The 26,508-nt window shown below is 42.8% G+C and overlaps 1 protein-coding gene across 4 annotated transcripts in view; it reads left to right on the plus strand.

Moving 5' to 3' along the window:
- MRO (maestro) overlaps positions 1–26,508 on the plus strand; it is a 63,648-nt gene that overhangs the window by 1,730 nt on the left and 35,410 nt on the right. For all 4 annotated transcript variants that reach the window (XM_047697029.1, XM_047697027.1, XM_047697028.1 and 1 more), the window contains exon 2: positions 3,383–3,486. The gene's annotated coding sequence lies outside the window, so the exon portion shown is untranslated. The remainder of the gene's footprint in view (positions 1–3,382; positions 3,487–26,508) is intronic.

Raw genomic sequence — 26,508 nt, forward strand, 5'->3', positions numbered from 1 at the left:
TGTTATTGAAATTAATTTCCTCTCTTTTTGACTTTTTTAAAACATGGCTACTAGAAAATGTAAAATTTTATATGTAGCTCCCATTTGTGGCTTGTGTTATATTTCAGCTGGACAGTGCTAGTCCAAGAGGAACCTGTTCAAGTCCCATTCACGGAAGCTGCTGGGTGGGACTTATAGAAACGCTTTAAAAAATAGGCTCAGGTGGTGTGTACTTTGGCTTTTTGCTTCATTCCACTTCTTGCCAGAAAAGTTTGAATGCATGGCACCCATCATTGGACCATAAGATGACAAGCAAATGGATGAAGGCATATACTCTAAAGATATTGGCAGAATTAAAGACCTTGGATCTCTGGTAGTATTGTCGAGTCATATTCAGCCTTGGCTCCTTGCCTTATATTTCTTATTTTGAGAAATAAGCCTCTGTATAAACCAACCCAAATAGGGTTTTCTGTTGTTTGGGGCTAAAAATAATTTCTAACAAATACTGTTAAAATGCACAAAGATCTTGTTCCCTGCCATAATATCTTAGTTTATACTTTTTTCTTTAGAATAGCTCATAACTCAAATGGAGGATAGCAAATCTAAAGTTGTAGTAGCAGCAGTAGGAGTAATGATAATAATAGGTTTTCTAAACATCTGTTTTCAGTTATGTGGAAAATTTGCCACCAGTTACAGAGTAACGGCCACATCATGTAACCTAGGAGCTGTATCCTTCACGGTAGTTCTCACCTGTAGAAACCAGTAGAGGAAACCTTGGGAGGTTTTAGACTTTATGTCTCTATTAATGATTACTCATGTTTTTCCAATTATATTTTTCCTACTCTTGTATTGTCCAGACCAAGAATATAATACACATAAGAGGTCACCAAGTACGTGTTACATGAAAGAACATGTTAATTGCTATATTAACTTTTCCATTTTGTATGTGTATGTTGAAGAAGAGAACTTTCTTGTTCCAACTTGCCTAGTTTTAGGTTTTCCATTTGCTGGATGTTCCTTAAGAGAATGAAAGAACTCCTAAAGGCAGGGTTCTCTCCAGTAAACGGAGTTATCTGACAATCCTTGACTAGAAATATAGCTGAATAAGAAATGTAGCTCCTGGGGTGCCTGGACAGCTCAGTCAGTTAAGCATCTACCTGCCTTAGGCTCAGGTCATGATTCCAGGGTCCTGGGATCCAGCCCCACATCGTTGGGCTCCCTGTTCAGCAGGGAGTCTGCTTTTCCCTCTCCCTGTGCCCCTCCTCCCAGCTTGTGCTGTCTTCCTTTCTTTCTGCTCTCTCTCAAATAAATAAATCTCTAAAAAAGAAAGAAAGAAAAGAAAAGAAATGTAATTCCGAGCAGAGTACAGATTATCCGCCAATTAAATGTCCCCCTTATGGATAACCTGGGAATGACAGAAGGAAGATTGTTTCTTATGGACCTCTGTCTAGGTAAAGTGGAGTATGTGTACAAATTAGCTGAACAAATGCCTCAGTTCTTCAACAGTTTTTTGCTTTTGTTTTTGGTTTTTGTTTGTTTGCTTCCTTATTTTATTGAAGGAAAGAGCACACTTTGGGAGTGTGAAACACTGGAGTTCATGTACTATTGCACTCTTTTAAAAAGTCACTCCACAGCTTTCTCCTGTCATGTAGGTGCTATTAAACTTTCTCTACCTATTGCAAAGGTCACTGGAAGGAGGAAGTGTGATAGAAAATATACAGCAGCTTTGGGGTGCCTGGGTGCTAGGGTGGCTCAGTCGTTAAACATCTATCTTCGGCTCAGGTCATGATCTCAGGGTCCTGGGATGGAGTCCTATATGGGCTCCCTGATCAGTGGGGAGCCTGCTTCTCTCTCTCCTCCCTGTTCCTGCTCTCTCTCGCAATCTATATCTCTCTCAAATAAATAAATAAAATCTTTTTTAAAAAAGACTTTAAAAATATACAACAGCTTTGTAAAGTCAAAAGAATACAAATGCAAAGTATTCTCATTCTGGTTTCCTGCCTGGCATATAGATGATGTTCAATAAATAATGATTAGCGTTCATTGAGCACTTGTTTGCTAACCATTATTCTAAACAATGTTCCTTATTTATACTAAGATCATTTAATTGTCTCGACAATACTATGATGTAGGTACAATTGTTATTCCCATTTAACATATGGGAAATCTGAGGATTTAGAGGTTGATTCGTCTAAGAAAAAAAAGGATACAAACTGTGTTGTACAAACTGAATATTTTTTAATATTTTTATGTACAGGTCAATGTCCTGGAAAGACCAGAAAAAGCATTTGGAGCTTTATGCCACTGCAGCCCCCCCCCTAGAAAGTGGGAAGGCCCTTCCCACTTAAGCTGTCTATTAAAATCTTCTTCGTGGGGCACCTGGGTGGCTCAGTGGGTTAAAGCCTCTGCCTTCAGCTCAGGTCATGATCCCAGGATCCTGGGATCGAGCCCCGCGTCCGGCTCTCTGCTCCGCAGGGAGCCTGCTTCCTCCTCTCTCTCTCTCTCTCTCTCTCTCTCTCTCTCTGCCTACTTGTGATCTCTGTCTGTCAAATAAATAAATAAAATCTTTAAAAAAAATAAAATAAAATCTTCTTCGTAAATCAAGGACAAATTCTAATCTCACCTCTTCAGTAAAGCCTGGTGTGATGGTATGTAAATACACATTGGGATTACCTGGGAACACTAAAAAGAAAAAAAAAAAGCTTATTCTATACTAATTAAATAAAAATCTTCTGATATGGGACTCCAGCACCCATGTTTCTCCTATATTTCTTTTTTAATTACTCATATAGTAAAAGTTCCATGAGAGTAGGGGCTTATAAAAACTATAAAAAATTATTTCTCCCTGTATTCCTTTCAAGCCCTCACATATGATTAATGTTTGATTAATTAATAGGCAGGTTTGGAAATGTCAACATCTTCCTTGTTCCAATGAAGGAGTTCTCAGAGTATGAATCTAGATCACCATCATCATAACCATCACCACCACTACCACCATCATTTGGGAACTGGGGAACTTGTTAGAAAGATGACTACTTGGGCCCCACCCCAGGCCTACCAAATCAGGAATTCTGGGGTGGGGGTCCAGCACTGTTTGTTTTGACAAACCCTCCAGTTGCTCTGGATACACACTCAAGTTTAAGAACCATTGTCTGGGGGCACCTGGGTGGCTCAGTGGGTTAAGCCCTGCCTTCGGCTCAGGTCATGATCTCGGAGTCCTGGGATCGAGCCCCGCATCTGGCTCTCTGCTCTCTCGGGGAGCCTGCTTCCTCCTCTCTCTCTGCCTGCCTCTCTGCCTGCTTGTGATCTCTCTGTCAAAAAAAAAAAAAAAAAATCTTTAAAATTAAGAACCATTGTCTGCTGCCATGCATTGATCAAGAATCTAATTTAGGTTTTTGTGTAGCATTTCCTACTGAAAAGAGCTCATTGGGAAACAAGAATGAAAAAGATACAATGCTTGCCCTGGCAGAGTCTACATTATAATATGGAGACAAAATGTTTACTCATGTAAATGTAATTTAATAAGCAATGTGTTGTTAAGTATTTACAGGTGAGGTGACAGGATCATGATATCTTGGGTTTGTTTTAAATGATTCTAGGGAAGGTCGGCTGGGTGGCTCAGTCATTTAAGTGCCAACTTTTGGTTTCGACTCAAGTTGGGATCCAGGGATCCTGGAGTATAACCCTGCGTTGGGCTTCAGGTTCAGCACAGGGTCTGCTAAAGTTTCTCTCTTCCTCTCCCTCTGTCCCCACCCCGCCACTCACTGCCTCTCTCTCTCCTCTCTCTGTCTCTCTCCCTCTCTCTCTCTCTAAAATAAATGAATAGATCTTTAAAAAAAATTATTCTAGGGGTAAAAATGGGAATTGATGAAACAGGACTAGCAAAATGATATTATTGAGGTTTGGTGATATCTTTAAGGGAGTTTATTATACTATATTCTCCACTTTTTGTATAATTGAACATTTCATTATAAAAAAATTTTAAGGCGGGGCTCCTGGGTGGCTCAGTGGGTTAAGCCTCTGCCTTCAGCTCAGGTCATGGTCTCAGAGTCCTGGAATTGAGCCCCGCATCAGCCTCTCTGCTCAGCAGGGAGCCTCCTTCCCCCTCTCTCTCTGCCTGCTGCTCTGCCTACTTGTGATCTCTCTCTGTCAAATAAATAAATAAAAATCTTTAAAAAAAATTTTAAGGCAATATGTGAAAAATAAACTCAAAATGCTGTAGTAGTTCAAAAGAAGCAACCATTTCTTATACTTGGATTACCTAGAAAGCTCTGTGGACGATATAATATGAGAGCAAGGCTTGACTTCGGTAGAAAATTTCCTTAAGTAATGTATTACCTACAACTCCGCAAACTCTTATCCATAATTTTTATGGTGCCGGAATTTATTTTTTGGCAAATAAGAGTTGTCACAAAGCTATTTATGGTCTATATTTCCCCAATATAATGTAAATATTTGTATTTATGCTACTGTTCTTACCTATTTGTATAGTACATATTCTGTAATAATGACTAATATTTTTATGAGGCACTCTGCCCTAGACCCCACTGCAGGTAGAATTTAACATACAGTATATGCTCTTTTAATGTCTTTTCAAATCCAGAATTTTCCAAGTTCTCAAGTCCAACTGGCTCCAAGGGCTTCATCCATTTGTATGATCCAAAAATGCAATCCTTGTGGTACAATAAATTAGTGCAAGGCTATGTATAGTTCTTAACTTCAGTTTTGTTGGAATTAAGCAGATAATGTATTACTTAAATATTGTTTATTATAATACTCAAGCTAAATTTATTGTGCATTCACAAAGAATATCATGACATTTTACTTGGTGCCATGAGCACAAAAACAACTGGGTGAGTTATAAGAACTTCGCTTTTAAGGAGAAATTGTTGACGATGGAGGTCAATAAAGTGGTTAGCTTTAAAAATTTGTTTATTTTAGGGATGCCTGGGTGGCTCAGTGGATTAAGCCTCTGCCTTCAGCTCAGGTCATGATCTCAGGGTCCTGGGATCGAGCCCTGCATCGGGCTCTCTGCTCAGCGGGGAGCCTGCTTCCCCTCCTTCTCTCTCTGCCTGCCTCTCTGCCTGCTTGTGATCTCTGTCTGTCAAATAAATTTTTAAAAATCTTAAAAAAAAAGATTTGTTTATTTTAGAGAGAAAGAGAGCATGAACGGGAGAAGCAGAAGGAGAGAGAGAAAGAATCTCAGGCAAACTCTGCACTGAACCTAGAGCCCGTCTCGGGCCTCAGTCTCATGACCCTGAGATCATGACCTGAGCCAAAACCAGGAGTCGGACATTCAAATGACTGTGCCACCTAGCTACCCCAAGAGGTTAGCTTTAATGGGGGAGTTGGGGTTGGCTGAAAAGAAACAAGGGAGCGTTCTATATTCAACCTGCATGATGACTACACAGGTGTACATGTAGGTTAAAGTTCACCACACTTGAATGAGGTGCTTTACATACCTCACTGCATGAATTTTAGATCTACCCCAACCCGCGTATAAAATAAACCATTTTCATTGTGCATTGCTATTTCATTTTGACGTCAATGCCTCTGAACTTGGTTGTGAATCCTATACCCTTATTTTGGGCTTCTTCCTTGGTGTCCTCCATTGGACCCTCTCAGAAAAAGCAGGGGACCATTGCTGGCTGTCCGGAGTGTAGCTCACCAGGCCTTGCAGGGTTGTCAAATGACAGACAACATACAAGTCTGGAAAGAAGGCACAAGCTCTTCCAAGAAAGGTAGGTTACAAGGCAGGGGATCGGGGAAAACAAGGTGCCAAGGCCCAAATTAATGGAAAAGTAGGAGGAGGAAATAGGAATAGGGCTTGGTCACTAAACAAATAGAGAAGGACATGGGTGTGGTAAGTTTGTGTGAGTCCTGTGCTTTTGGGAGCTGAGGCTGCCATCTAAGGCTTTGTCACCGGTTTGGCCAGTTCACCTATGAAGTGGGAGGAGCCTTAAAGGGACAGACTTCCAGGGCACACCTGGTCAGGTAACTTCCTTATAAAGCTCTTCAATAGGCAGCTCAAAGTGTTATATATGCCGGTTATCTCAAGATGGACACACGTTAGCCCACCTTTCTCAAAATTAAAGGAAGATGCTTGGAGAAACACCAGGACCAATTACCACGAAAATAGAGCAACTTTATCTCATCTAAGCACAAGTGTGTTTTCTTAAGGAAAACCCATATGATTGAGTTTTCAGAGAGTTACAGAGGGTCATTCTCCTTATAAAGAGAATATATGTGGTAGACGCATTGGTTTTAGGTTGGCACATCGTCTAGAGCAAAAGCGGATAGATTGTGCTAATCACATGTTTAGGTTTACACAACTCCATCTGCCTTAGACTAGAAAACACTAATAATGAATGCTGACTGCACCACTGGGAATTATCTTTAAATAAATTAGGGTCATTAAAAATGCAAACTCTTTAAAAATACAAGAGAAAATAAACAGTGTATCTGAAGGCATTTATGCCAGACACTGCAGAAACAAGTTTCCAGTCAGCCTAGTTTGGAAGCGACACAAGCATTTGATGCTTTAAAAAAAAAAAAAAAAAAAAAGGCATTTGGTATAGGTAAGTACTATCATTAAAAAACAATGATGTTTTAAAATACAATGAAGTGGGGCGCCTGGGTGGCTCAGTGGGTTAAGCCGCTGCCTTCGGCTCAGGTCATGATCCCAGGTCCTGGGTTCGAGCCCCACATCGGGCTTTCTGCTCAGCAGGGAGCCTGCTTCCTCCTCTCTGCCTGCCTCTCTGTTTACTTGTGATTTCTCTCTGTCAAATAAATAAATAAAATCTTTAAAAAAAAATAAAATACAATGAAGTACCAATGATAGTAATTACCGCTAAAAAGCAGCACTATTTTTTAAATAATTAAAATAATGTAATTTATCAGGCTACTAAAAGAGTAAACTAACACCATAATAAGCAGTAATTAATACCATAATAAGCAGTCCCTTCATTACCAAAATATCTTAAGGGAAGTTCTAGAAACTTTTGTGAAGAACAAAGAAGTTACTATTATAGGCTTACTAACAATAGAAGGACCTTTACTCCTTAAAGAAAATAACATTTTGGTGTTTGTGCATAATATTTTACCTCTTGATTTTCCTCTAGGACTTAGGTAATCTGGACAGTAAAATTTGCTAGTGTCATGTCATTGTGGAAGTACCTTCTTTCTTTTATGAAGGTGATTCAGTTTTCCTAATGCCACCTCTAAAATTTTCTAAAGCCATTGGCAGCTCAGTGTTTACTCATTCTAAATCCTAGTCTGGCTCCATCATTAGCTATAAGCTCTTAAGAGAGGACTGAAAGAGCAGCAACATTGGCATCACCAGACTGTTAGAAAAATGAAATCTGGGTCCCACCCAGACCTACTGCACCAGAATCAATCCAACATGGCCAGGCAGTTCCATGCACATTAACATTTGAGAAGCACAAAGAACCTCTGAAGTTCTAGATTCTGTGAATTCATGTTGCTGTGAATGAATTTTTAATTTCTAGAAACCTATGAAACTTTATCCTCAAAAGTTCCTGTGCCAAGGCAAATGTAGTTGTTCTTTCCTTCCCGTACTGAGAATATGTTATGTTTAAACCACGGGCAGCACAGTTTTATTCTTCATTCACCAGATATGTAGTTATGGTCTAGATACCAGGTAGAAATGTGTACCAAATAGAATGTAGGCGAGGTCTCTGTCTGATGTCAGGGGGGGGAAAAAAATCCCAGAAATGTTTGCCTTGATCACCCAAATAGCATCCCTGGTATCTTGAGCATTACTGTACATACAGTAATAGACCCTGCACACTTCATAGTTCTTAGACCACATGGGATAAAAATGTACCTCTGAGATTCTATCTCTTGGGGGCAGTACTGGGACATTTTTCTACAAAGTTTCCAAAATTTCTGTGGCCAAGAGAGTAGCTACAGGGCACCTGGGTGGCTCAGTCGTTAAGCATCTGCTATCTGCTGTGGCTCAGGTCATAATCCCAGGGTCCCGGGATTGAGCCCCGCATCGCGCTCCCTGCTCTGTGGGAAGCTGCTTCTCCGTCTCCCATTCTCCCGGCTTGTGCTCCCTCTCTTGCTGTGTCTCTCTCTGTCAAATAAATAAATTTAAAAAGAGAGAGAGAGAGTAGCTACAATAGATACAGTAATTTAAGAAAGCCATGAATTGGGGCGCCTGGGTGGCTCAGTGGGTTAAGCCGCTGCTTTCGGCTCAGGTCATGATCCCAGGTCCTGGGTTCGAGCCCCACATCGGGCTTTCTGCTCAGCAGGGAGCCTGCTTCCTCCTCTCTCTCTGCCTGCCTCTCTGCCTACTTGGGATTTCTCTCTGTCAAATAAATAAATAAAATCTTTAAAAAAAAAAAAAGCCATGAATTAGTAAATTGGGTTTGATTATCCAATATAGTTTCCTACTGAGCAGTAAATGGTGGATTCTTTGGCACAAGGGATATTAGGATCCTAAAAACAGCTTTAATATTGTTTAGTTGAAGATTTCATATCTTTTAGGTCAACAAGGTGTGGTCTAACCATAGAAGAAATCTGCCAGGCATGCCTTCCCACCCTTTACTATTTGACTTTAGACCTGCTAGTTTTCTGAAATGTTTCTCAAAGTGAATCATCCCCCCCGCCAGCTGTACCTCGGCTGGGAATTCTTTCACATGTCCTTTCCATGGCCACTGGTTACCTCATGAATGTCTGGGGACCCCAGGGCCTCCCTGGAGATTTGACTCAGTGCTGATGTTTCACATTAGAACTTGGCCATCTTGGGGTCTGTACCAATTCCAGCAATTAACTGGAGAATTCTGTGTTAATACGCATCCGAAGGGAAGTAGAATATCTTTTCTTCTTTGCACTTGAACCAAAAGCATATTGCACAGAAGAATAGAGAATAAGGGACACCTAGGTGGCTCAGTCAGTTGAGTGTCTGCCTTCCACTCAGGTCATGGTCCCAGAGTCTTGGGATCACCCCCAAGTTGGGCTTCCTGCTCAGCGGGGAGCCTATTTCTCCTTCCACCTGCCACTCCCCCTGCTTGTGCTCTCTCTTATACAAATAAATAAACAAAATCTTAAAAAAATATAGAGAGAATAAAAGATTAGTCCTAAACAACACAACTTTGGAAAATTATATCTAGATTCCAGCTTATTAAGGGCACCAAATGGTGCAAACATAATCTCTTGTTCATATTTTTGTGCCTGCAGCTAGAAATGAACCATAAGCTTTATTCATAAAACACCAGATCAGAGTGTCTTCATCTTCTTTTATTCAATGGACATTACCAACAGTCTGGCGAAGCCTAGAGACTCTTCAGAATTTTTTTTTTAATTTATGAAATAAAGCATGTAGAATAACCAAAGAATATAATTACAATAAAATAAGATAAAAATATTTTTTAACGATTGTATTTATTTGAGATAGAGAATGAGAGAGAGAGAGAGCACGATTTGGGGGCAGAGACAGAGGGAGAAGCAGGCTCCCTGCTAAGCAGGGAGTCTGTCTTGGGCCTCGATCCCAGGACCCTGGGATCATGACCTGAGCTGAAAACAGATGGTTAACCTACTGAGCCACTCAGGTGCCTCTAAAATATTTTTAAATTCTAAATTCCTGATACAATAATGCACATACTACTTTGTAATACATTAAATAAAAATCTAGCAACTAGTAATATAACTAGTAATATAACTAGTCTAGTTATAGACTCGTAATATAACTAATCTAGTTATAGACTAGCTATATAGACTAATCTAATAACTAATAATGATGAATATAAATGATATTTGAAAGTATCTGCAACAATTGTAAGGTGGTATGAAAAATCTGGGGCTTCTGTTAATCCTAGCAGTTTGTTGCTTTCATCTATAATTGAACAAAATGCTAAGTTCCAGTTAGAGATAGTGAAAATAAACATTTTTCTCTCTTTTAAAAAAATTTTATTTTTCATTTATTTGAGAAAGAGAAAGAGAGCGAGAAAGCACAAGTTGTGGGGGGAGGGTAGAGGGAGAACCAGACTCCCTGCTGAGCAGGGAGCCCGATGTGGGGCTCAGCCCCAGGACCCTGGGCCATGACTTGAGCCAAAGGCGGATGCTTAACTGACTGAGCCACTGAAGTGCCCCAACATATTTTTCTCAATCCAAATTCACCTACCACCTGTGGTTAGGAACCCCTGGAGGGGTGCCTGGGTGGCTCAGTAGTTAAGTGCCTGCCTTCGGCTGAGGTCATGATCTTAGGGTCCTGGAATCGAGCCCCACATAGGACTCCCTGCTCAGGGGGGAGCCTGCTTCTCCCTCTCCCGCTCCCCCTGCTTGTTCTCTCTCTCTCTCTTCCTCTCTCTCTTTCTGCCAAATAAATAAATAAAATCCTTAAAAAATTAAAAACAACAACAACAACAACAAAAGAACCTCCCCCCCCCCCCCCCCCCCCCCCGTACAGGACAGTTTTTACTCAAGTTCAGCTAAGAACCTCCTTCTACCTGTCAGCAATTTAGGAGTTCAACTTCTGATACTGGAAAATAATTTTCTGTAGCAGTTTCTTTTGTCAGAGCTCCAGTTTCAAGGATATGCGGAGACATTCCCTGTCAACAGGTCTTTTGTGACAGTGAATTACACAGTAAGTTCTACTCCATTTCAATTTTTTGAGCTATACCTGGGACAGTTCCACTTGGGCTTTCCTGTGGCCCAATGACTCACCATTATGACACAAACTTGGATTTACCTGGTTCGCATTGCAGAGGTTGCTTTCAACTTGAAAATTGGCCAAATTTCCCAGCCTCCCAGGTTGATAATTTAGGAAACTTCCCTTAGTCATCTTCTGCTCCTCGTTAAGAGGAATTTGTTCATGTCTCTCCTTGTGCCAGAGGCACATACTGCTAGACCTGTTAAGAAAGTAATTTACTACTGACATTCTCACTCTTGGAGTAATTGTTCTAGAATACATTTTTGAAAGCCTGCCATGAGGATTTTTTTTAAAGCATTTTACAATTTTTTTCTTGATAGAAAAATGTATCTTAGTTCCTTTTGTGAAGAAAAATGACTTGTTCATATTTTTTATTTCATCCACATTTTCTGAGTAGACATGAAAAGCAACTCTCATCCTTCTGTAAGTTTGGAAAGGGATAGAATTTTATTTCATACCAGCTGTGAAAATAACATTCAAAAAACATTATGCCAACAATGAGAAAAGGGAAACTGAACTATTTGGTCATGAATTCAGCCCATTCTGTACTTATTAGGGTGGAAAGGAGAAGTGAGAAGAAAATAAGAGAAGGAACATTCTGGTATACATTTTACTCCACCCAAATGGGGGAGCTTGACTTGTCTCCACAGTATTCAGCCATTTCTTTTTTTTTTTAAGATTTTATTTATTTATTTATTTGAGAGAGAGAGAGATCATAAGTAGGCAGAGAGGCAGGCAGAGAGAGAGGAAGGGAAGCAAAGCAGGCTCCCTGCTGAGCAGAGAGCCCGACGCGGGACTCGATCCCAGGACCCCGAGATCATGACCTGAGCCGATGGCAGCGGCTTAACCCACTGAGCCACCCAGGCGCCCCGTATTCAGCCATTTCAACAAAGATTCTACAGCTTTGCTTGCTCCTATGAAACCAGTCCCTTCCCTTTTTTTTTTTTTAATTTAAATTCAATTAACATATAATATAGTATTAGCTTCAGAGGTCGAGTTTAGTGATTCATCAGTCTTATATAATACCTCTTATGGTTTCTCTCCCTCTCTGGTTTCATCTTGTTTTATTTTCCCCTCCCTTCCCCTATGATCCTCTGTTTTGTTTCTTAAATTCAACATATGAGTGAGACCACATGATAATTGTCTTTTTCTGATTTACTTATTTTGCCCAATATAATACCTTCTAGTTCCATCCACATCATTGCAGTTGACAAGATTTTATTTTTTTGATGGCTGAGTGATATTCCATTGTATATATATATGCCTCACCTTCTTTACCCATTCTTCTGCCGATGGACATCTAGGCTCTTTCCATAGTTTGGCTATTGTGGACATTGCTGCTATGAACATTGGGGTGCACCTGCTCCTTCAGATCACTACATTTGTATCTTTGGGATAAATACCCAGTAGTGCAATTGCTGGGTCATAGGGTAGCTGTATTTTCAACTTTTTGAGGAACCTCCATACTGTTTTTCAGAGTGGTTGCACCAGTTGCATTCCCACCAGCAGTGTAAGAGGGTTCCCCTTTCTCTGCATCCTGGCCAACATCTGTCATTTCCTGACTTCTTAATTTTAGCCATTCTGACTGGTGTGAGGTGGTATCTCATTGTGGAAACCTTCCTTATTGTGTATAGTCTGGCTTCCTTCTCCACAGCTTTATTAAAACTGCAAAACTTGCTCTTTTTTACCACTAAAAAACCTTTTTTAAAAGATTTTATTTATTTGTTTCTTTAGAGAGACAGAGAGTGGAGTGGGGAGGGCAGGACAAAGCACGGAGACAGCATGGGCCTCAATCCCGTGACCCCAAGATCATGACCTGAGCCAAAACTAAAAGTCAGATGCTCTACCCTGGTTCACCCAGACACCCCAAACCCTTTTTTTAATCCTCAACTTCCTTATTCTTCAAGCAAAATTTGCCCCAGCTGGCCTTCCCCCCCTTCTTGAAACACCTCCTTTGGCACCTGTGGCACAATACTCTCCATCATTGGCTTCCCATTTGCCATCTCTTCCTCCTATTACCCCATAATGAAGGGTGATCCCCGAGGTTCAATACTAAACTAATCCATCATGAAGGCTTACGAGTCTGGGTCCTCTGCTGCAAATTTTCACCTTTGATCCTCGCCTTTCCTCCCCAAGTTTCTGTTCATTCAGAAAGCATTTTTAGAGTGCCTACTTGCTTTCACACAAAAAACTGCCATCTAGGCAGCTGTGTGAGGTCCAGACAGGCAAGAGGAAAGTCTGACTGGACACTGAGGAGGTTGTGAAGTGGACAGGGGAACCGAATGAAAGCCTGAGCTGGGACAGTGGTACAGACAGGGCAGAGGGGACGGAGGGCACTGCAGAGGTATTTGGGGGGTGAAGAAGCCAGTGAAGTGAGGAGAACCCCCCCCAGGCTTCTGGAATAGCTCACTGGCAGAGACGAAGCCACCAGCTGAGACAGGGAACAGAGGAGTAGAAGCAGGCTGAGGGGAGAGATAACAAGGCCCATCTGTAGCCTGTTTCCTTCGAGAACTACCAGGGTGGAGCTTTCTAGCCCCCAACTGAAGGGACAGTGCATCTGAAGCTCGGTCAGAGGTCGGCATTGGGTGGGCAGATCAGGGTGTTAGCACGCACAGGTGGTGGTCGGAGCTGTGAGAGCTCAATCCCAGGAAACTGAGACCACTCCCAGGAAGTAGACTGAGGGAGAGGAGTGGACCCAGGGTGGAGCCCTGGCTCGTCCTTTGTGCCCTGTCACTCAGCTCCCAGTCACCCTCTACAGTGATCTTAGAGGCCATGGCCAGAGTGGCAAGTGGCTTGCTCCCCAGTCTCCCTTGCCAGGTGGATGTCCTCTGGCTTCTGCCCACAGAACCATTAAGGGAAAACAGGAAGGTATGCGGAGGACAGAATGGACTCTCTTCCTGCTTCTAATTGTTGTCATTGTCACTCAAGTCACAGAAGGTGGCCACAGTGCCAGCCTCAGGCTTCTTCACTGACTCCCAGCACTGGCCGATCGGCACTACCAGCTTTCACAGGCTGAGCGCCATGCGTGAGGGTCCAAGGACCATGCAGCAGAACAGGGCTTCCTGATAGCTTCTCGTCACCAGCGTTGGTAGTGAGGATCATCCTCACCTCTTCCTTTGTTGCCCAGCCCTGTGGGAGGAGCGGCAGTGACTGACCGCGCAGTTACTGATTTGGGCTCCCTCAACATTCCCCTTCTTACTCTGTCAGCTTCCCAACATCTGTGGAGCCAACAGCCCACCTAACACCCTCTCTTTGGAAGGTGGTTTCTGTTTTTCTAATTGGATGCTGACGGACACAGACCACTAGGGCAGGTGGAGGGAGACCTTGGAAGGAAGGAAATGGAGAAAGTGGGAGAAGGAAGGCAACAGAAGGAACTGGGAGTGAGAATGAGGACAGTACCTCATGGAAACAGTGTAGCAGAGAGCCTCAGGAAGGAGGAAATGATAAACTTTAAAAAAACGAAGGAGATGATATGATCCAGCAATACTGCTTCTGGGTATGCATCTGAAAGAATTGAAAACAGGGTCCCAAGGAGGGGTTTGTACATGTGTGTTCATAGCACACAAGTGTCCATTAGCAGATGAGTGGAAACGCAGAACGCGGCCCATCCATACGGCGGCATATGATTCAGCTTTAACGAGGAAGGACATTCTGACACATGTGATAGGATGGATGAACCTTAAGGACATTTTGCTGAGTGAAATAAGCCAGTCACAAAAAGACAAAAAGGTACGTAGAGCAGTCAAATTCATAGAAACCAGAAAGTAGAAGGTGATTGCCAGGGGTGGGGAGAATGTGGTACAGAGTTAGTTTTGTAAGGTGGTTATGTAACAGTGTGAATGTACTTAACCTTCTTAAACTGACACTTAAAAATGGTTAAGACTGTAAATTTTATGTGATGTGCATTTTACTGCAATAAAAAAAGTAGAGCAGAGAGCTCTGGAAAAATACAAATTATACATATCAATTCGTAGGAATGAGGCTCTATGAGTTAGTGGAGGAGAAAGTCCGACGGCTGTGGGTTGAGAAGCAAGTGTGAGATGAGGCAGTAGAGACTGACTCTTCTGGGAAGTTTGGACAAGCAGGGGAAGAGAAGTTGGACAAAGGCTAAGAGGACTGTGAGGCCACAGAAGGTCAAAGAAGAAAAGGTGGAGAATGTTTATAAACTGAAAGAAAGAGGCCTGCAGAGGAGGAGAGGTGACCTATGGTGCTATGAGGGAGCAGAGGAAGATGGGGCCTAGCCTTGGGGCCTTGGGCAGAAGGGAAGGCTGATTCTCTGTTGTGGGAGGACAAACAGGGAGGAGGGGGGACATACTGATACATGTATAGATGGCAGGGACATGGGGAAAGCATGTGTGATGGTCTGGAGGTTTTCTCTACAATGTAGGAGGCAACAGAGAGGGACCCTGGGCAGGGAAAGGAGGAAGGGAAGTGCTGAGGGCTCAGGTGAGTTTGGGATCACAGGTCTGTAAGTACTCTGCAAGGCTGAGAAATTTTTCTCTGGAAACTAGCTAAGCGTGAAGGTAGATGATAATATTGAGCCAAGGTTGGGGTGTTGTCTGAGAGAGGTTACAGAGAGAGGGAGTAGAGGGGAATCAGAAGTGCTGGTAAGAGCAGGATTTAGGAGCCTAAGGTGATTTGGGGAGATGGAGAAACCTGGAACAACTAATAAAATGTTGAAAGAAAAGAAAAAGATCAGGGGACTGATGTTTCCAAAAGGCCAAAGCCATTTGTAATGCAAGTAAGAGAACTGGAAGCTGGGGAGGCTGTGGAGTCACAAGCAGAAAGTGGGCTGGGAAGAGGCAGAGCATTTGTCTGAGATGGTAGGATTGGTGCCATTCAGGGGGACAAATGCACTGGGGATCACAGGCCCTGTTGAGGGGCTGCATTAAAGAGTTGGGATGGAAGGCAAGACGGAGCCAAGTCAGTAGAGAACATCTCCAACTGGGTGGATGTCTCACTGTGGCTCATATTTGTGGGTCCAACATCAAGCCCAGCATACTTCCTCTCCATGGGCCACTCCTCTCAACTGTGCTGCTTCTGTAAATGCCACATCTCTCTAGATCCATCGTGTCATGAAGGAAACATGGGTCTAGGAGTTAGGACGGCTGGATTCAAATTCCACATTTATTAGCCAGAGACCACAAATGATTCTCTCAACATCTCTTATAGAACTTAGCTCTGCCTGGTTGCTCTGAAGACCAAATTAAATGGGCATGTGAGAGCACCCAAGTGTATAATTAGAAATCTGATAAATGCTCAGTAGATAACAATGGAACCTGAATATGATTTTACCTTCACCTCCTACATTGAATGCATCACCAAGGAAGACCCAATCCCTGCTCTTTACAATGCCTTCCCTGGCCCTTATGAATTACCTCCCCTACCTTCTCCACTGCCCACCCCCCACCCCCCCACAGCTAACTGGTCATGTTTTTGTCTCCTTCCTCTTCCAGTGCTCATCATTCTTACAAATGGATGCCTAACTTACCTTTCAAAAACATCACTGATGTCATATCATGCCCCCATGTCAGGGCAGTGGAAGGAAGCAGTCACCTTCAAATCAAGAGTCTAGCAAACGTTATTTCTCTCATTTAGGTTCTTTGTCTGCTGGGATCTGGGGAGGTGCCGTAAGAAACCAGCGCTAGTGAAAAGCCAGCATGAATTTCAGGAGCCTGTTAGTCCAGAAGGGGCCTAGAATCTATCCCCTATCCAGATTTGTAGCTGGGACATTATTGTTGGGGGTCATGAAATATTTTATTTAACTCTAGTGAACCTGCTCATTGTCTCTATATGTCACCCAACTCCTAGAGTACTCACCGTGAGGCTCAGATGAGATAAGGGAGGTTCTATAAAATCCAAAGTCTGATGTTCTCTGCCCTCTTCTTCCCCCTCTTATCCCTTTCCTCTGTCAAGTTGAGATTTCACAGCCCGACTCCCCAGACTCTCCACGAGTTGGCCTCATTTTATTCCTTCCCTATTTTATTCCCCAACCTAGATATTAATTTTCTTTTTCAGGTGTGGTAATTTTTCCCTCCCCATTTGGGCTCCAGGCTCTTTTTTTTTTTCCCCCTTCCCAGGGATGCAACAAAGGCACTCACTCAGTGTGTCTACTCACTGAGTGAACGAATTCCTAAAAATCACAGACTTAGAGCCAGAAAGAGCCTGTGGTTCCCTAAGTCTGACATCCTTAACCATTCTCTGGAGGTGCAGTAAGACTTGGACAAGTGAGTGAAGGAGTCCCCTGAGGACCCGCAGTGGGCAAGACCAGCTAAAACCCAGCTGTCCTGACTGCTGGGCCAGAGCTCTCCCTTCCACTGACCACACTGACAGGCCAGCCATCTGCCCACGAGCTAGCTGTCTTTGGCATTGTGTGTACAATGCTGGCCGAATCTTACTGTGTATTTTTTTTAAAGATTTTATTCATTTATTTGACAGACAGAGATCACAAGTAGGCAGAGAGGCAGGCAGAGAGAGGGGAAGGGAAGCAGGCTCCCCGCCGAGCAGAGAGCCCAACTCGGACCCAATCCCACTGAGATCATGACCTGAGCCGAAGGCAGAGGCCTCCACCCACTGAGCCACTGAGGTGCCCCCTTACTGTGTATTAATCAGCACCTTCATGGCTGACTCACCAGCTGCTCAGAGAATGCTACCCCAGGGACTTACCCAAACCTTTCCCCCAGCCTTGCAGTGTTCTATATCTAATCTCTGCCCTCATTTACTGGGGACCTTGACTGTGTTCCTCACCCATCTGGTCTCCTTCCCTCTCCCCTGACGCACGAGGAGTACCAAGGAGTTGGTTCTTATGTAGAGGGTTAAGTAGGCGTGACACAGTTATCTGGACTAGAACTCGCTTGGATTTGTAATTAAAGTCCATCCCCATATGACTAACCTCTGGACTGAGAGTAATGATTACATAAGTAATGATTAACATAATTTCCTGATAAAATATACATAAATTCAAAATGGTGGTAGGTTGAAATTGAAGCTACCTACCTATTAACAAAAGTTGTTAAGTAAATTTTACGAGGAAATGTGTGAGGGATTGAAAGGGATATAAAAATCAATACACTTCCCTTGACCTTATGGAGTTTGTATTTTACAGAGGAGATAGAATGCGCACACCAATTATTGTAACACTAAGCGCGAGGTGACAAGTGCTGGGAGGAGGTGTGTGGGAGTGCCGTTGGCCCACAGAGTTCAGGGAGAGCATTCCAGACAGGGAAAAGTTAAGAAGGTTTGTGTAGCAGGCTTCATTTTATCTGAGCCTTCAAAGATAGCTAAAGGTTTTTGGTTTTTTAGAGCAATTTTTGGGTGGGTCTGTTGGTTAAGCATCTGCCTTCAGCTCAGGTCATGGGTCCTGAGATCCAGCCCCACATCTGGCTCCCTGCTTGGCAGGGAAACTGCTTCTCCTTCTTCCCACTTATGCTCTCTCTCACTCTCTTGCTCTCTCTCAAATAATAAAATCTTAAAAAAAAAAAAAAAAGAGCAGTTTTAGGTTCACAGCAAAATTGAGAGGAAGGTACAAAGAGTTCCCATATAAGCCAATCCCTTCACCGGCACAACCTCCACCATGATCCGCCATTATAAATAACACGTGGCACACTTGTTATGGTCAGTGAGCCTACATCTGTATCGACACATGACCAGCACCTGAGGTCCATAGTTTACACTAGGGTTCATGCTTGGTGTGGACTTCCTATGGACTTGGACAATAAGTAACATGCATCCCCCATCATAGTACCATACAGAGTAACTTTGCTGCTCTAAAAATTCTCTGTGCTCTTGCCTAGTCATCTGCTCACCCCGCCCCACCCCATCTTGGAAACCACTGATCTTTTTATGGTTTTCAAAGTTTTGCCTTTTCCAGGTTGCCATATAGTTGGAATCATACAGCGAGTAGCCTTTTCAAATTGGCCTCTTTCACTGAGGGACATGAGTTTAAGTTTCTTCCATGCCTTTCATGGCTTGATAGCTCGTTTCCTTTTAGTGCTGGATAGTGTTCCATCATCTGCAGGTACCCGCTGATCTACCCAGTCGCCTACTGAAGAACATCTTGGTCGCTTCCAGGTTTGGGCAATTATGAATAAAGCTACTGTCAACATCCGTGTGCAGGTTTTTGTGTGGATGATTGTTAGGGTTTACTGGGTAGACGTGCATTCCAAACAGAGGCGCATTTAAAATCTCAGAGCTTGTTCCATTGACAGGAATTTAGAGTATGAGAATGTAAGAGTAGACCGACAGGTTGGGAGCAAATGTGGAAGTTTGACTACCATGCTAAGTTATTCTGCCTCTGCTTTGTGAGTAATAGGCAGTTATTGGAAATTTGGGGAGGGAGTAAAAGTAGTGACATGACCAAAGTGTGCTTTAGAAGTATCATTCTAGGGGCGCCTGGGTGGCTCAGTGGGTTAAAGCCTCTGCCTTCGGCTCAGGTCATGATCCCAGGGTCCCGGGATCAAGCCCCACATCGGGCTCTCTGCTCTGCAGGGAGCCTGCTTCCTCCTCTCTCTCTGTCTCTGCCTGCCTCTCTGCCTGCTTGTGGCCTCTGTCTGTCAAATAAATAAATACAATCTTTAAAAAAAAAAAAAAAGAAGAAGTATCATTCTAGAGTGGTATCAGAAATCAGGTGACCAGTTAAGAGGGTAGAGCAAGAGTCTGGACGAATTAAACCATGAAGAGAGCCAAACTCAGGACAATGGGATGGGAACAGAAAGAAAGGGGTAGAGAATAGAGTATTACAATTTTGAGAGGAAGAGGGAAGAGTTATTCTAAAGTTTTAAGACTGGTTGGTTTAAAAAAAAAAAAAAAAGGTGTTAAGAAAATGTAAAGTGATCTTTACTGGTCAAGCAGAGTCCCAGAAAGAGAAGAGTCTTAGAAATACAAACCACCTGCTTGAGAGAGGGCAGTTCTTCTATTCTGTGAGCCTTGCACACTCTGGGCTGAACGTCAGGCCAGAAGAAAGGGGAATGGTGAGGTCTAAAGAGCTTTACTTTTGAGTAAAGATTGGAAGCCCCTTTAGACTATGACCTTTTGAATTCTATAAACTATGTGTTGTTTTCTTACAATGAACTCTTTCCTGTGCCATGGGAGTAGCTATAAAACTCTTCCTAGGAGGGGTGCCTGGGTGGCTCAGTGGGTTAAGCCGCTGCCTTCGGCTCAGGTCATGATCTCAGGGTCCTGGGATCGAGCCCCGCATCGGGCTCTCTGCTCACCAGGGAGCCTGCTTCCTCCTCTCTCTCTGCCTGCCTCTCTGCCTGCTTATGATCTCTGTCTGTCAAATAAATAAATAAATAAAATCTTAAAAAAAATAAAAATAAAAAAAATTAAAAAAAAAAACTCTTCCTAGGAAAAGTCATTCACTTTTCTTTGACTTAATTTTGGCTTTGGCGACAAGCCTGGCATGAGGAAGGGAACCCTGCCTTCATCCCCGGAGTTTGCAGCAAAGATGGGAGAAGATTGCTGTCTCTGAGTAAGCCCAGGAAAGAGGGAGCCTTGGGAGCTGGGTAGTAGAAAGATCTGAGACTTCCTGACCTGGGAAATAGGTATGTTTAGCAAAGACTGAGAAACCAGGAAGAAAAGCAGGAGGTGAAGGGTTCCATTATGGACAACTTGGGTTTGAGGTGCTGGCTCTACGAGGACAATCTAGTCATGGGGAGCCAGATCTGGACTAATGGGCTCAGTGGTTGAAACCAAGCTAGGGACAAAGGAAAATAAGCTCTGGGTTGGGAGGGGTGGCCGGAGGGGCATTGTGTGAGCAATGTGACTTCTCATCCAATCAGAGACAGAGGGTTTGCCTACTGCCCCTGCTGACTCAGGCTAAGCTGATTTGACAAGACAGTGTCCTGGGTTGGGGAGGAACAGCCTGGCGTAGGTTTCCTTGATGAAAAAGGAATTTGACTGAACAAGATGTTCCAGTGATTTCGTTGCAGGAACAAATCTGTGCATTTGCAGTGGAGAAAAGTTTCTGCTTCTGTCAGTTGACTGCTCTCAGAGAGATGACGCTTACACTCTAGGGAAGGAATTAATCTGTCTTGTTGGAGTTTAAGCCAGCCTGCGGTTATAGCATCTCGCTACCTCTCACCCCCTTAAGGGCAGCAAGTACTCATTCAGCAAGTGGACTTGAGAGCAACAGGTTAAGGAAGAAGGAAAGTCAGGCTATAAAGTATCCCCCATAACGATAACACGTTCCCAGACAGCTCCTCACCCCAACCTCTGCCCCTTTGCTTAGGCGTAATCCCTTTCATTGATGGGTTGGCTTTTAACTCAGATCACTTTCATTTTCAGTTTCCCTTTGTCTTGAACATTCCCTTAAAGGTCTTTTCCAGGTAGGAAGGCTTCTCCGATATATCACAGACTTTTTTTTCCTTCTTCCTTTGCTTCCTCTCCTTTTTTTTTCATTCTTGCCTCAATATACAGGGAATCTGATTCCTGCAGGATACTCTGCTAAATGTGTTTGGCCTTACATGAACAGTCAAAGACATAGCTCTTGACACCAAGGACTTTGCAATCAAATAGAGGAAATAAGATTTTCACATATTTTACCATAACACAAAGGTAGAAGAAACCGGAAAGTAGTACCATAAGACATGGTCAAACACCATGGAGGAAGTTTAAAAGATTGTTTCTGGCAGGAGAGATGGGGAAGTCTTCCTGGAGGAGAGGACATTGCGTTGAACCTTAAAAAAACAGAGCCCATTTAAACATGCAAAAATGGGGCATTTTATCTGTATTACGTCAAATGTATACACTTAACCACTTTCACGTTTCTCAGTCTCATTTCAGAATGAGTAAATCACCAATAAGGGACTTGTAAAAGGGAAGCTGTTGGTAAATAAGCATTTTAAAGCATAGCACAGAGAGAGAACTGTCCAGTTGTCAGCGTTCAGTTTGGATAACTGTCTATAGTGATGTAGTAGAAAGAACATAAATATCTTTCTGATGGATGGCTGGACCCAATTACCCTTACTTCTGTTTAATATACATTCCAATGCTGAAATTTGAGATTTTATCATTCTTGTGGATGATAAAATGGTGGATTTACTCATAGCCCTATGCTGCAGTTGGGGAAATTGGGTTTATTACAACCTAGGTCACACAGAGGAATCAAAATGATAAGTCTGGATGACAACGGTTATCAGTCTGGGACAAGGCTGTCACCAGTCTGTGGTGGAATGAGAAAAATAAGGAGGCTGCAATGAATTTGGTATGAAGCACAAGGATTATCTTTTATCCAGAGATTAAATTGCTGGTCTTAAAATGGCTTGTTAAAATGACATGATGGGGAATTGGGAGGGAGACAAACCATAAGTGACTCTTAATCTCACAAAACAAACTGAGGGTTGATGGGGGGAGGGGGTTGGGAGGGGGGTGGGATTATGGACACTGGGGAGGGTATGTGCTATGGTGAGTGCTGTGAAGTGTGTAGACCTGGCGATTCACAGACCTGTACCCCTGGGGATAAAAATATATTATATGTTTATAAAAAATAAAATTAAAAAAAAAGAAAGAAATACACTATACTTTAATGAAAAAAAATGACATGATGGTAATAGTTGGTAGGATGGAGGTATTAAAACTAAAAAAACTTCTTCCTTGTCAAAATAAAAGGCTCTTTACTTTATGAAGAGTCCACAGAAAATCACGGGAGACAAGGGCATCTTACTGGCCCATGAAATCTTAAGACTAAATGCTCAAAGTAATAAACTTGCTGCTTTAAGGAGCAGAGGGGTTTTTGTTGTCATTGTTGTTTGCTTGTTTGTTTTGTATGTAGAATAAAATAAGAATTGAAGGGAACATGGAAATCATCCGCTTTGCGCAACCTCCTCATTTTACACACAAGGAATCTGTAGCTCAAAAACATCCAGTGGCTTGCCCAAAGTCACCTGTCCTGGTATTTTTATGTTTTCAAGTAGCCCTATTTATAGTGTTTCTGATCTCTGCATAAGTGCTCATGATTAAAAAAAAATAATAATAAGGTCCATGGGCTCTTATCAGACAGGATGTTTATAATAACCACAAATTATGTATAGTAAACTTTAAGACATTTTTGACATTGATTCCTCTGAGCAGTATAAATAGCTGCTATTTATACATACTCATGAACTAATTGTGCTTTATTGTTCTCACTCAAGAAAGATCTCAAGAGCTTATAAGACGAGGCAAAGCAATTGACCTGTCAAAATGCCCTTCCCATGCCTTCTCACCTGTACAAAAGCAAAACATTCATACCACTCATTAACTACTCTGCCCTAATAATATTTTGAAATGGGTGATATAACCGGCTCCATGGGCTTCAAAGTTTGTTGGTTCATTTGGCTGGAATTTACTTCCTGCCTCCTCCATGTTCCACACTGTGCCAGTTCACCATGGGGATCAGTAAGACCAGCCTTGTCATCTAGGAAGTGGGAGGCTAATGGAGAAATCTCAGCGGTGGGTTATAAATGATCTTGGGGATGCCAGAGGGCTGCCATTCTTTGTGTTCACCCTGAGGAATGACCCAATGAAGATGGCATTTCAGGAGGGCACCTGGTTGGCTCAGTGGGTTAAAGCCTCTGCCTTCGGCTCAGGACATGATCTCGGGGTCCTGGGATCGAGCCCCGCGCATCAGGCTCTCTGCTCAGCAGGGAGGCTGCCTCCTCTCTCTCTCTCTCTCTCTGCCTGTGTCTCTGCCTACTTGTGGTCTCTGTCTGTCAAATAAACAAATAAAGTCTTTTAAAAAAAAAAGATGGCATTTCAGGGACGCCTGTCTATGATGTATGGAGCAGATGGGACAGAGAGGACCCAAGGGTAGGGGTTGTCATAATCAGCACGTGATTACTGAGCACCTGCCCTGGCTGAGGACAGAAGGGAGGATGTGAGAATTTTCAAGGAAACAGTGCCTATAAATTGATGACTTTGGTGACAAGGGAGATAAGAACAGTGAATCAAAGATCCCCCAAGTTTTGGAATTTCAAGTGACTGAGAACTGGTGATAGCATTAGACAAGACAGAGGAGTTGGGAAGCAAGCCTCCACCTTGCTGCACCCGTATGGGTCCTAGCACAGCTTGCTTCTTCTTGGTGTGGATCTGTCTGTACTTCCAGGATCCTATATGTCAGTGAATTCTTCTGAAAGCCGATACCAGCTCTTAATGGTATCTTTTTTTTATTAATTATAGACAATTGCATCATAGAGAAGCAAAAATGATCTGTCGTAAATTTCTGCATTATTCTTTTTGACTGCCTCAGTCGGGAGTCGACAAGGTATGCGTTTGTTTTGGCCGGCAGGAGAGGCATAGAGCCTGGGTGGAGGCAGGGAAATTTGCGGCATCCAAGTCTCTTTCCAGAATGAGGGTGGCTCGTGTCTCTAGTTCTATTCTTGGATGTAAGAGCTGGAAATTTGGGTGTGCACTGCCTTGTCAAGCCAGAAGCCGCATGTATTGGAACAGGGCTATAACAACAACTTTGACCGTGCTCTGACTTTTGACTGAAGAGATGTTGGGCCTGTTTCCAGATTTTAGGCCTGGAAAATCTTCGCACTGCAAAGCAAAGCCAGAGTGTGATGATAGTTCTTTCTCACTGGCCGATATTTGACTCTGATAATTGGGCTTCATTCAGCCTTCGTTCTATAACCCTTTGATGCGTCTTAAATGCCCTAATATAGTTAAAGAAGTACTAACAAAGCATAGTTGCATTTATGATAATGCAGAGTATATTATTCCTAATTTTTTTGAGGCCCTTATATCTAGTAAACTAGGTTCCACAAAAAAGACATTAGCTTGGTTGAAAGGCACTCACTTTCACTTTTATCAACATTTATCCCACAGCGTTTTCCATATCTTGTAATTTTTGTCTCCTATAATGCTTTCTTTTATGGGAAACCCTACCACCCCAGAATTAACCTTACTAATTTGTTTCATTTGTTTATTTTATACAACAGTGTATACTGAGTACGCGTCTTCAAACCACACGGTGATAATGCTTGAAATTCATAGGACTGGAAGTCTGAAGGTAGCCGCTGACCACTCTGCTTGAAGTCACTTTAGTGAAAGTGAAAGTAAGAGTAACTAAATGTCAAAAGTAACCAGCAACTTAGGGACTCACATAACTGGAAGGGAAATCCCCTCTCCTTGTGTTTTGTTTTTTCAACCCAGGAACCATATACCCGTCACATACTTTGTCTTGACATTTCCCATTGTCTTTTCTAAATAATGTAAATAAAACAAGTTGATTTGTCTCTTCCAAGTGGAGATATTGTGGAGGCATTTCTGAGCATTTGCTATCGTAGTTATTTGCTGGCATTTGTGTTAGGAGCTAAACCTTAGGTATGTGGGTGAAAAGCGAAAACTTCTGGCTTGGATAACTTCACTCTCTGAGAAGGGCGCTCTGCATCTATTTCTCAGGGGTAATAAACATTATGCCAGAATATCAGGTAACATGCTGATGAACTAGAATAGAAGAAGCACATATCTAGCAGCACAATCATCCAGTTGGTTCAGCCGTGAGATTTATTGACAGACGGGAGCATCCTTGGGGATATTCTTATTTTGGCACTTAAAAAAAGAAAAAAAGCTATCCACTCTGTGGTACCTTGTTATGTAAGGCAGCCTACACTGGTTCCTTTTACGTGTCCACTTTCGCTGGACCACAATGCCCTTGTATTTGGTCAAACGTCAACTCGAACATTTCTGGGAAGGTGTTTTTGGGATGAATTAACGTTTGAATCATCAGACTTTGAGCAACCTCCTAATGTGGGTGGGCCTGGTCCAGCGAAGCCCTTCGGAGAACAAAGACTGACCTCCCCTGTGGGAGAAGGAGTTCTGCCAGTAGACTGTCTTTGGGTTGTAATTCTTCCCCAGGTTTCCAGCCTGCTTGTCAACTCTGCAGATTTCGGACTTGCTCCTCCACAGTCATGTAAGCCAATTCCTGAAAATTAATATATAATCAATCTCTCTCCCTTTCTACACATACACACACACACACACACACACACACACACACACACACAGTCTGTTGTTTCTGTTTCTCTGTGGAGAACCCTAATATACTGCCCTAGCAAGCTAATACTGTATGTTTATTATATCTCAAGAAAGCTGTTTTAAAAAAATCAGAAGATTACCTTCAAAATGTTAACAAGAATTACTGATTTGGAGTGTTTTAGGTTTATTATGAGGTCAAGCTCATTCAGACTTGTGATTTTTTTTGGTGACTGTGTTGTAGAGGCTGCTTTTAGGCAATGGGCTTGACCTATGGAAATTTGAGCAAGGGACAAGGGCCCCCAGCGACCCCCCAGCTGAACACAAATAGTCTCATTAAGTGCCCTACCTGGAACTAGCCAGAGGCCCTGACTAACCAATGGGCTGCTTACAACCAGGCAGTTACCACAGAAGGGAAAAGTCCATAGGTTCCTGTATTTCCACACTCCACCCTCTAGCTGTGGCCCCTCACCCTTGTCCTGTCACAAATAGTCACTCCTTAGTTGTCCTACCTGCTGCTCCCTTGTGGTGTATGCAGTAAACCTGGATCTTTTTTGTTCTGCCTTGGGTGAGTTCTTCCACTGTCCGCAGCCCCGGCCGCCACCCTATCAGCATGCCCCTGCACACATGTATTATCTGTATAATGATTTAAGAAAAGATTTCCGTTCAGAAGAATGTTTAGAAGCAAGGTTAGATAACACAGAACCCAGAGGATCTAGGGATCTGTTGGACCGCCTCAAAATACCACTTACTACAAAGACTTGGGTAAACAGAAACCAAATTACATCTACTACAGTGAGAAAACCTCAGCATACAACAGAGAGCTCACAGTACAATGACTAGGGTTGCCCCCTGGAACACGAGCAATGGAAGAATTTCATTTTTCCTACCAACTCTATTTC

The sequence above is a fragment of the Lutra lutra genome, chromosome 12 (genome assembly GCF_902655055.1).
Source record: "Lutra lutra chromosome 12, mLutLut1.2, whole genome shotgun sequence".
NCBI lineage: Eukaryota > Metazoa > Chordata > Mammalia > Carnivora > Mustelidae > Lutra > Lutra lutra.